General features: G+C 38.8%; 1 non-coding gene across 1 annotated transcript; it reads right to left on the bottom strand.

Annotated features, from left to right (window-relative positions):
• Window positions 1-10,581: 10,581 nt before the first annotated feature.
• Window positions 10,582-10,685, bottom strand: LOC148547654 (small nucleolar RNA R71). The gene has a single exon (XR_015897330.1). It is a non-coding gene; the product is annotated as a small nucleolar RNA R71 (small nucleolar RNA).
• Window positions 10,686-11,065: the final 380 nt, after the last annotated feature.

Here is an 11,065-nt window from a genome sequence, read left to right as displayed (position 1 = left end):
GCTCATTTACAATTCTATCTCTAGATCTGATTCAATCCAAGTGTTCTTCTATTCCTCTGCTTGTTGCAAATTTTATATTTCCCTGTTTAATTTCTGCAAATCCAATTCCCACTCCCCTTTATAATTCAAGCCATTTACATTCCTTGCACTTTAAGATTCTGCAATTTACATTTCTTGCGTTCTAAGTTTCTACCAATTTAATTCCTTGTTCTTTAAGATTCAGCACATTTATTTTTCGTTCCCTTTAATTTTCTGCAATCTACCCCTCTCCCTTTACTTTTCATGCAATTTAATTTCTGTTAATCACAAATCACTCAACCAACACTTGATTCGCTTGACTAAATCAATCACTAAACTAAAATTGCTCAATCCTTCAATCCCTGTGGGATTGACCTCACTCACGTGAGTTATTATTACTTGATGCGACCCGGTGCACTTGCCGGTGAGTTTTGTGTCGGATCGTTTTCCGCACATCAAATAAGTGGGTGAAGGATTGAATAAATCACTCAAATTAAGCACAAAATATATCATAAAATATGGGTTTATCAACCTCCCCACACTTAAACAATAGCATGTGCTCATGCTAAATCCAAGGTAATAAGTAAGGTTAAAGTGATGGAATGTCATGCAATGCAATCTAATCTAAATGCAACTACCTAAATGCATCATGCAATTCTAATTTATTCACTCATATATAAAGCTTACAGGTAGTTAAATTAATTCACATTCTCAAGGAGTCATATATGTATATATAGCCAAGCCTTAGATAATCAATAAGCACTTTTACAATTGAGATGGGAGAAAAAGCATTTTATGAACTTGCAAGACAATTAGATAATTCAAACAGAGATAAATGTTAATGAGCTATTGAACCCTCACTGGATTTGTGTTTACTCTCTAGTCACTCAGTGTTTATTGGGTTAATCACTCTATTCCTCTTTTTATTCTTCCTTTCTATAACTTTGTTCTTCATCTAACCAATCAACAATTATAGAATACAGTCATACCAAAAATCATAAGGTCTTTAATTAAGGTTGTAATGGGGCCAAGGTAAAGGTAAGGATATATGTATAAGGCTAAGTGAGCTAATAAGTGAATCCTTAATTAGACTAAGATCTCACCTAACATACATACTTAGTAAAACAAAACTTCTTTACCTATTTTTCCATATTTTCCCACTTGATGTTATATGCTCATGTTTCAATTTTTATTTTTATCCCATGTGCATTGCTTTTATTTTGCATTTGAGAATTCTTTTGTATCCCCTTTATTAAATATTGAAAAATAACTTTTTTTTAATGCACATGATAATTTAATCACTTTGATTTCTCATGAGCATGCTTCCCAAAATTTCTTAATTTGAGTTATTTTATTTCTTTCAACTTTTCTACCTTTTGTTTTTATCATCCATGTTCCCAATAGGTTTCCCACATTTTAAACTATTCATAATTTTCTATCTTAAGCTAACCAAGGATTCAACTTGGGATTTTATTTTATTTTTCTGCTTAAGGCTAGTAGTGTGGCTTAATAGAATAAAAGGGGATTTAAAGGCTCAAGGGGGCTAACAAGGGTGATGTGAAAGGTAGGCTATTTTGGGATAAAGTGAGCTAAAATCAAACAATGGCCTCAGTCACTCTCTTGGTATGTATCTTTATATTCTATAATCGGACATATAGATTAAAACAAAGTAAAGAACATCAGAATATAAAAGAAGGGCAGAACAGACAGGAATAAAAATTATGTTTTAAATGTAACCATACAATTAAGCTCAAAATTCACAGGCTGTATGTTCTCTAGCTCAAAAATCATTTATCAGTTATGTATGTCATGCAGGTTTAGTTAAAAATTCCCATTATTCTCAATGTAAAACTTAAGGTGGCTTTAAAGTTCTAGTGTTCCTCCTTGATGAAATGTTGTTAACTAACTAACATGTAATTCCATATATACAAGGTGTGTGGATTGTTTCTATTAAGTTCAAGTTTCTAGTTTGCTTCCTTTTTATATTTTCAATTTAAACTAAGCTATCTTATGCTAAAAAGGGTAAACTATACTAATTAATCCACAATTTTCTATAACTATTAAGTTAGAATTGCAACTAAACTAAATAACTAAAAATATGAACTAAAGTGCAAAATGCAGAAATAGAGTAAAAATACATAAAAGTAGCAATGTATAAGTACTCAGAAAAAAATAAAAATAAAGAGAAAAATACAGAAAAATATCCAAAATAAAAGAAAAAGAGTCTGTAGTGGTTCACCAAAATAATACGCCAGAGATGGCGACCTCCCCACACTTAAAATGAAGCATCGTCCCTGATGCTCACTCAAGCAGGGTGTGAAGGGGTGTCATCACTGGAAGGGATGGTAGCTGGTGTCTCTGTGGTGGCTGGCTGGGGGTCTGGCTGCTGTAGAGGAGGGGCTGTCTGAATGGGGATCTCAGGATCTACAGCTTGGATCTGATGTGGGACCTCTGCCTGTGGTGCAGCCTGCTCGGTGTCTGCCTGCTCTGCCTCTCCCTGGGGATGGGTCTCTGCCTCGGGCGCATCCGCCTCCTCCTTAGATGCCTCGGATGGTGTGTCAGGCTTGGAGGGGATGTCGCCGGATTGTATCATCAGCTTCAGGTGCTCATAGCGTCGCTTGTTGCGACGCTCCATCTGGTCAAGTCGTCGAAACAAGCGGTGCACCAGATGATAGACAGGCTCTGTGGCAGGTGGAGGTGCAGTGGTGGTGGCAGGGGTAGGTGGTGCAGCAGTGGAGGAAGAGGGACCGGCAGATGGTGTAGCTGTATCATCAGCAGTGGCAGTCAGGAATGGAGGTCTGTAGCCCAAGGCCAGGAAGTTCCTGCTGTGCGGGATAATCTTCTTGCATTCCGCAGCAGGTGGCCTCTCATCAGCATCCTCCCATGGCACGTCAGCTCGACGGCCCAGCTGTGTAACCAGATAGGGAAAGGGAAGAGTGCCTCGGACGTGGACCCTGGCCATATAGTGCCGGATAAAGCGTGGCAGGTACAGGTCCTTGCCCTCCATCACACACCAAAGGAGGGTGATCATAGCGGCTGGTATCTCAGTCTCGTGAGTACTCAGCATAATGTAGTTGCTGAATATCTGATGCCATAGCTGAGCCTCATCGTTCAGGTAAATTCGCTTGATCCCCTTGGACATGGTGGTGTTCTGACCCATGATCCAAGGAACTGACGGGTCAAGGGCGATCCTCACCTTGACTGCATCCCAGTCAAAACGCATAAAGCGCATATCCTCTTCAGCTTTCTGATAGCCATCTGTCTGATCAGTCTTAGGCAGAAGTTTCAGAACCTCTTCTATTGCCTCCTCAGTAACCAGAATCTGCTTCCCTCTGAGGTTCACTGCATCTAGGGAAGTTTTGAAGTAGTTGCAGTAGAATTCTCTAACCCAAGATGCATTAACCTCAGTCAGAGGTCTCTCCAGAAAGAACCAGCCTCTTTGTTTGATCTGATCAGAGGTGTATTGCTGGAGTTTTTCTGGGATCTTCAACGTCCGCTCCAGGTATAGGTTCCTGGAGTTTGCAAACACCGGATACTTCAGCTCACAGTATCGGTTTGCAAACTTTACTGAGTCATTGGCGGGAAGTAGCTGGTCGGCCTTCTCCTGCGGGGTAAAGGCTTTCTCCCGCAAGGAGGCATCATGCATGAGGTCGATGATAGACACGGAGGCTTCTCCTCTTTTCCTTTTGCCAGTATTGGCCTTGCCTTTTCCCTTTCTCTGGGAATCTGACATCCTGAAAAATAGAAAACCAGGATATAATAAAAATAGGAAAGCAAATAGGCAAATAATCAAAGAAAACACAAAGTGGCAAAGGAGCAATAGGATAATGAATATGAGTTAAGTAAAATGTGCATTTAGGATTGTATAGGAGTGAAAAGTCTGAAAAGAAGAAATCACAATCCAAAATGTAATTGAATGCAAGTTAAATAGAAAAATTAACATCATGCCTTGGTTAGAATGTTAAAAGAAAGTGAAAGAAAAGCAAAAAAAAATAAGTTTTGAAAAGGTTAGGTTGGTTAGAGTTAAAATGAGTGAGTTAGTGAAAAATGGGTTAAAGTAAGAGGCATAATGAAAATAGTCCAAGTAACAAGTAATCACAGGTAGAAGCTATAGGTAACTCATATTCAAACAAGTAAAACAGTTTGATGATGATTCAAATAGACATAAAGAAAGCAAAAATAGGAATCAAACATCAAAATTGCAGTTTAGGAACCAGGAAATCAAAGAGGATAAGAATGCATGCCCTGGCATTCATGAATGGTTTGGTTAAAGCAGAGGAAAACAGAGTTCAAGATTCCAAAATCAAAACATGAATGAAAGTCAAAAAGATTTATAAAAATTTGGGCAGCATTCCGGCTAAAATTGGATTTTTCCGAAAAATAAACAGCAATCAAACAGTTCATATGAATTAAAAAATCAAGCTACAGTTACATATAATGAATATAAACATGAAAATTCAGTGTAAAGAGCAGCAATATACAAGAAATACAGCATATGAACAAGAGCACAGCAACAGCAGATTTGCAAATTTGATAAAAGAGAAACATGAACAGTGCAAGTAAACAGACCTAAATCCACTAACCACATCCTAGGCTACCTAACAACCTAAAATCCACTACAACATGCATATCTAACTAGCCTAAACATGAACATAAACGGAAAAATAAGAATAAACTACGAACGGATAAAAGGGATTGCATGTTGTGGAACCTGGAAGGCCGAATAATGAGAATTGACAGAAAGGTGGCTGGGGGTGGTGATGATGGTGGCGTCCAGTGCTGGGCACGGCGGCTGGCGGTGGGGGGCAAAGCGGCGTGGCTGTTCGGGGCAGGGGGAAGAGAGGGTGATGGGGGTAGGGGAAGGGAGGGGGGAAAGAGGTGGTGTTGCTGGTGGGGTGCGGTGGGGATGGTTGGCAGCGGTGGGTGGTGGCGCGGTAGTGGCTGGGTGGTGGTGGTTGAGGGTTGGGGGAGAAGAGAGGGAGAAGAAGAGTTGGGGGGGTGTCACGACTGATGGGGTTTCGCGTGACTGGGGGGTTATATTTTTGAATCCACGCGACCGCGTGGAGCACGCGGTCGTGTGGCTGGAGCAAAAAAGGTGGTTGACGCGATCGCGCAGGTGACGCGATTGCGCGGAGGGCAAAAAGAGTAAATGACGCGATCGCGTGGGGCATGCGATCGCGTTGCTGGAATTTGTGCTAAACGCACGAATCCAGCGTCATTTCAGTGCAACTATCTGTCTCCTTGGGGGTGTTCGTGCAATCCATGCGACGCGGTCGCGTGGGATTGGTATTGTGCGAGTGACGCGATCGCATGGATGACGCGATCGCGTGGGTCAATTGTGCGAAACGCACAATGGCTGCACGATTCCAGCCTAACTTTCTGGACGTTGGATCTTTACGCCGATCTCCAGGTCACGCGGCCGCGTGGATGACGAGGTCGCGTGGAAAGTGTAGTTCGCCATTTGACGCGATCGCATGGGGCATGCGGTCGCGTCGCGCACCCTTTTTTTTATGCAGAATGCGGAATACAATATGCAGAATGCAGTGCTTAATGTGAATGCTATGCATGATTCCAGGTTCAATAAAATAAAATAAAATTCAAAAACAAACAAAACTAAATAAAATTAAAATTGCAAAAGGAACGATCATACCATGGTGGGTTGTCTCCCACCTAGCACTTTTAGTTAAAGTCCTTAAGTTGGACATTGGAGGAGCTTCCTGTTATGGCAGCTTATGCTTAAATTCATCCAGAAATTTCCACCAATGCTTGGAATGCCAATAGCCTCCGGGGTCCCAAACTAGGCATGTAAAGCTTCTGAGCAGCTTCAAACAGAGTCTCAGGCTCCCGGGGTGACGAATGTCAGAATAGAATCCATGATCCCAAGCCTTGCGTTTAAATCCGCCTCCGTCTTGATCTATATTTTTCCATCCGGGCGGTTTAGAAAGTAGACTCTCACCATAGTGACCAAACGTTTTCCGAGATCCATTCAATTGAGCTTGATACCAATCCGTGTACTTCAATTTGAAGCGTGGAATCTTATTGAACCTTGTACACCAGCTCTGGGTACGAGCCATTTCCCTCTTACTCTTAAAGCCGCAGAGAGCTCTAAGCTGGCCATCTGTTTCAAGTAAACCATATTCAAGTGAATAAGTAAAGTTAAGGGTTAAGGATTGTACCCACTTGAAGCTTGTATTAGGCGGTAATGGCCTTGGGGTAGGTGTTTCCGGTGGTGCTGTAAGTTCTACTCCTTGGTAATCTTCTGTGAATTCCTCCCCTTCTTTCCAAGAATCTTTAAATGCGTCTGTGTCCTGGTCAAAGTCTTCTATGTCTTCCTCATCACTTGAGTCATAGATTGGAGGTTGAGAGAAATCTACCTCCGCATCATCTTCGTATTCACTTGGGGAAGATTCTTCGATCTCAGAGAATTCACTTGCGGATGCAAGTTCATTACTAAGAGAACTTGACTTGTGACTATCATCATCAAGGGAATATGTGTCCTGGGTTATTCCGTCTAGTTCTTCATAAACGACTTGCCTTGGGGATTGTGCAATATCCTCCTTAGCATCAACTGTAACGTTCTTGACGGAGTTCTCCTCAACTCTGGATTCCCATGGAGGTTCAGCGTCTCCTAGATCTTCAACCAACTCTTCTTCTTGCATAATGACAGCTTCTTCTACTTGTTCTAGTACGAATTCATGCTCTGTCTTGTCCACTGGAGTTTCTAGTGTCTCCCTCATGCTACGCTCTTCATTAGATTGTCCACATGGGGCTATGGTTGGTCCTTGAATGTTCGCGCGTCTAGAAGCTAATTGAATTACTGCTTGCTCCAGTTGTCGAATGGTTGTTTGAAGTTTATTTACTGTTGCCTTGAGGCGAACCTCTGATTCTCGGGGTGATGGATTTGGACATGAAACATAGGGAAATGGTGGTGCTTGGGGGTGATTGGATTGGAATTGGGGTAGGAAAGGATCATACGGTGGTGAATGGTGAAGAGAAGCTTGTGAGTGTGGTGGTTCGAGGTTATGTTGAGAGGATGGTCTATAGGCACGGGGTGGGGCTTGTTGGTAGTTACAAGGTTGTCCACCATATCTATCAGTTGGGTATGCATTGTAGAATGGTCACTGTCCATGATATCTTGGAGGGTGTTGTTGCCTAAAGGGTTGAGTAGATCCTCTTGGCTCTATCCATCCTTGATTGGTCTGACCTTGATACATATTCCTGCTGTACTTTCTATTTCCTTCAACAAAGTTAGAACCAAACTCAAAGCGAGAGGGGTGAGAGTTCATAGTAGAAAATAAAATTAAAAAGGAAAAACAGAAATAAATAAACAAGTAAAAGAAAAATATGTACAATAACCAATAATACGGCACATGTTAGCAGTTCCCCGACAACGGCACCATTTTGACGTTAGGATTTCTGCCAGTAAAGAATTTTATAAAAATAGTCGCATTGTAGATATAGTCTCTAAACCGACAGAAATCCCTTCGTACAAACGTTTTGGTTGTCACAAGTAACAAACCCCTTAAAATTGATAACCGAGTATTTAAACCTCGGGTCGTCTTCTCAAGGAACTGCAGGGAAGTATGTTCTTATTATTGGTTATGGAGATTGTAAATTGGGGTTTCAAGAATGAGGAACAAGTAACTTAATGGTGAGTAAATTAAATGGCAATTAAAATAAATAAATAGCTGTAAAGCAAACTTTTGGCAAGGTATGAGAAATCGGAAGTCCAGACTTAGTTATTCTTATCAATAACAATGAAAGTTGAATCTTAATTCCACTTAGTCAACCTTTACTAAAGTAAAGGAAAGTCAAGGGACTAATTAGTTTGATCTTCGAATCCTATTTATTTCCTAAGAAAAGGTTGGGATTATTGAAGCTCAGTTCAATTAGCAAAGATAACAGTTATCAATTATGTTGACATAAGATAACTCCTGAGTTACTGCTTTCTTAACCAAGACCAAAAGAGAAAAAAGTAAATTTGCTGGAATAAAAGTGCCTTCAGATGTAAAGCAACAATAACATAAATTAAAGAAAGCAATCATAAATTGAAATACCTCAAATAGAATTAACAAGGGAAATTATAATCTAACATGAAGAGTTCATAAACTAAATTAGAAAAATAAATAAAAATAAAGAACTTGGGATTGAGAGTTACTCCTAAAACTAAGAGAAGTCCTAAATCCTAAGAGAGAGAGAGAAAGGAGAGAACCTCTCTCAAAACTAGATCTAAAACATGGGAAATAACTAAATTGGCGAGCTCTCCCTGAATGGATGCATTCCCACACTTTATAACCTCTGGTCTATGCCTTCTGAACTTGGATTGGGCCAAAAAGGGCTTCGGAAATCGCTGGAAGCATTTTCTGCAATTTCTGGTGCGTGGCCCCTGTCACGCGTCCGCGTGGATCACGCGGTCGCGTCATTCGGAGCTTTCCTTGTCACGCGGTCGCGTCAGTCATGCGACCGCATCGCTGTTGATTTGCGCTTGGCATGCGTCCGCGTCGCCCATGCAATCACGTGGATGCCAGTTTCTTCAGAAACTCCGTTTTGTGCTTTCCTTCCATTTTTGTATGTTTCCTTTTTCCATCCTTTAAGTCATTCCTGCCTTAGAAGATCTGAAACTACTCAACACACTAATCACGGCATCGAATGGAAATAAAGGTAATTAAAATAATTAATTTTAAAGCATAGAAAACATGTTTTTCACATACATCACATAATAAGGAAGGGAAAGTAAAACCATGCAATTAACATGAATAAGTGGGTGAAGGATTGAATAAATCACTCAAATTAAGCACAAAATATATCATAAAATATGGGTTTATCAATTCTTCATGATCTTTAAGTTGTTCTTGATGAATCCTCTTGTTTGATCTTCATATTTTCTTGTTATGTGTTGCATCTTGTTTTTCATATGCATTCTTGCATTCATAATGTCTAAAAATTAAAAATTTCTAAGTTTGGTGTCTTGCATGTTTTCTTTTCTTGTAAATTTTTCAAAAATAAGTTCTTGATGTTCATCATGATCTTCAAAGTGTTCTTGGTGTTCATATTGACATTCATAGTGTTCTTGCATGCATCAATTGTTTTGATCCAAAATTTTCATGCATTGAGTGTTTTTGATGTTTTCTCTCTCATCATTAAAAATTCAAAAATAAAAAAAAATATCTTTCCCTTTTTCTTCTCATAAAATTCGAAAATTTGAGTTGACTTTTTCAAAAAATTTTAAAATCTAGTTGTTTTTTATGAGTCAAATCAAATTTTCAATTTAAAAATCTTATCTTTTTCAAATCTTTTTCAATTTTTATAATTTTCGAAATTTTCAAAATTAATTTTCAAAAATCTTTTTCATAATTTCAAAAATCTTTGCTAACAATTAATGTGATTGATTCAAAAATTTTAAGTTTGTTACTTGCCTAGTAAGAAAGGTTCAATCTTTAAATTTGAAATCATATCTTTTTGTTTCTTGTTAGTCAAGTAATCAACTTTAATTTTCAAAATCAAATCTTTTTAAATTTCTTTTTCAAATCTTTTTCAAAATAAGTTTCAATCACATCTTTTTCAAAATCAATTTCAAAATCTTTTCTAACTTCTTATCTAACTTCTTATCTTTTTAAAATTTGATTTTCAAATCTTTTTCAATTAATCTTATCTTATGTGATTCTTATCTTTTTCAAAACCACCTAACTAATTGTCTCTCTCTAATTTTTGAAAATCACCTTCCTCTTTTTCGAAATTCTTCTAATTAACTAATTGTTTTAAATTTTAATTTTATTTTTCTTTTTAATTTTTGAATTCTAACCAAAATTCAAAATACATCAAAAATATTTTCCTTTTTTTCTCCAATTATTTTCGAAAATTCTTCTCTCTCACCTCCTTCTAATTATTTTTATTTATCTACTAACACTTCTATTCTTCTTAAAAATTCGAACCCTCTCCCTCTTTCTGTGTTTGAATTTCTTTTCTTCTTCTACTCACATAAAGGAATCTCTATACTGTGACATAGAGGATTCCTCTTCTTTTCTGTTTTCTTCTTTTTCACATGAGCAGGAACAAGGATAAGAACATTCTTGTTGAAGCTGATCCTGAACCTGAAAGGACTCTGAAGAGGAAGCTAAAGCACAACTCTCTGGAGAAAATCTGGCAGAAATTTTCGAAAAAGAAGGAGATATGGCCGAAAATAATAACAATGCAAGGAAGATGCTTGGTGACTTTACTGCACCAAATTCCAACTTACATGGAAGAAGCATCTTAATCCCTGCCATTGGAGCAAACAATTTTGAGCTTAAACCTCAATTAGTTTCTCTGATACAACAGAACTGCAAGTTTCATGGACTTCCATCAGAAGATACTTTTCAGTTCTTAACTAAATTCTTGCAGATCTGTAATACTGTTAAGACCAATGGGGTTGATCCCGAGGTCTACAGGCTTATGCTTTTCCCATTTGCTGTAAGAGACAGAGCTAGAATATGGTTGGACTCTCAACCTAAGGATAGCTTGAACTCTTGGGATAAGCTGGTCACGGTTTTCTTAGCCAAGTTCTTTCCTCCTCAAAAGCTTAGTAAGCTTAGAGTGGATGTTCAAAACTTCAGACAGAAAGAAGGTGAATCCGTCTATGAAGCTTGGAAGAGATACAAGCAACTGACCAAAAAGTGTCCTTATGACATGCCTTCAGAATGGACCATCCTAGATATATTCTATGTTGGTCTGTCTGAATTATCTAAGATGTCATTGGACCATTCTGCAGGTGGATTCATTCACCTAAAGAAAATGCCTACAGAAGCTCAGGAACTCATTGACATGGTTACAAATAACCAGTTCATGTACACTTCTGAAAGGAATCCTGTGAGTAATGGGACACCTCAGAGGAAGAGAGTTCTTGAAATTGATGCTCTGAATGCCATAATGGCTCAACAAAGCTTTAATAATGGTGGAAGAAACAGGTTTAGAAATGGCAAACCTTTTCCATCATCCACTCAGCAACAGGCAGAGAATTCTGAGCAGAATCCATCTAGCTTAGCAAACATAGTCTCTGATCTATCTAAGG

The sequence above is a fragment of the Arachis ipaensis genome, chromosome B8, assembly GCF_059453495.1.
Source record: "Arachis ipaensis isolate K30076 ecotype BB chromosome B8, ASM5945349v1, whole genome shotgun sequence".
NCBI classification, from domain to species: domain Eukaryota; kingdom Viridiplantae; phylum Streptophyta; class Magnoliopsida; order Fabales; family Fabaceae; genus Arachis; species Arachis ipaensis.
Note: the sequence above shows the minus strand (reverse complement) of the source record. Positions and strands in the feature narration are given on the sequence as shown.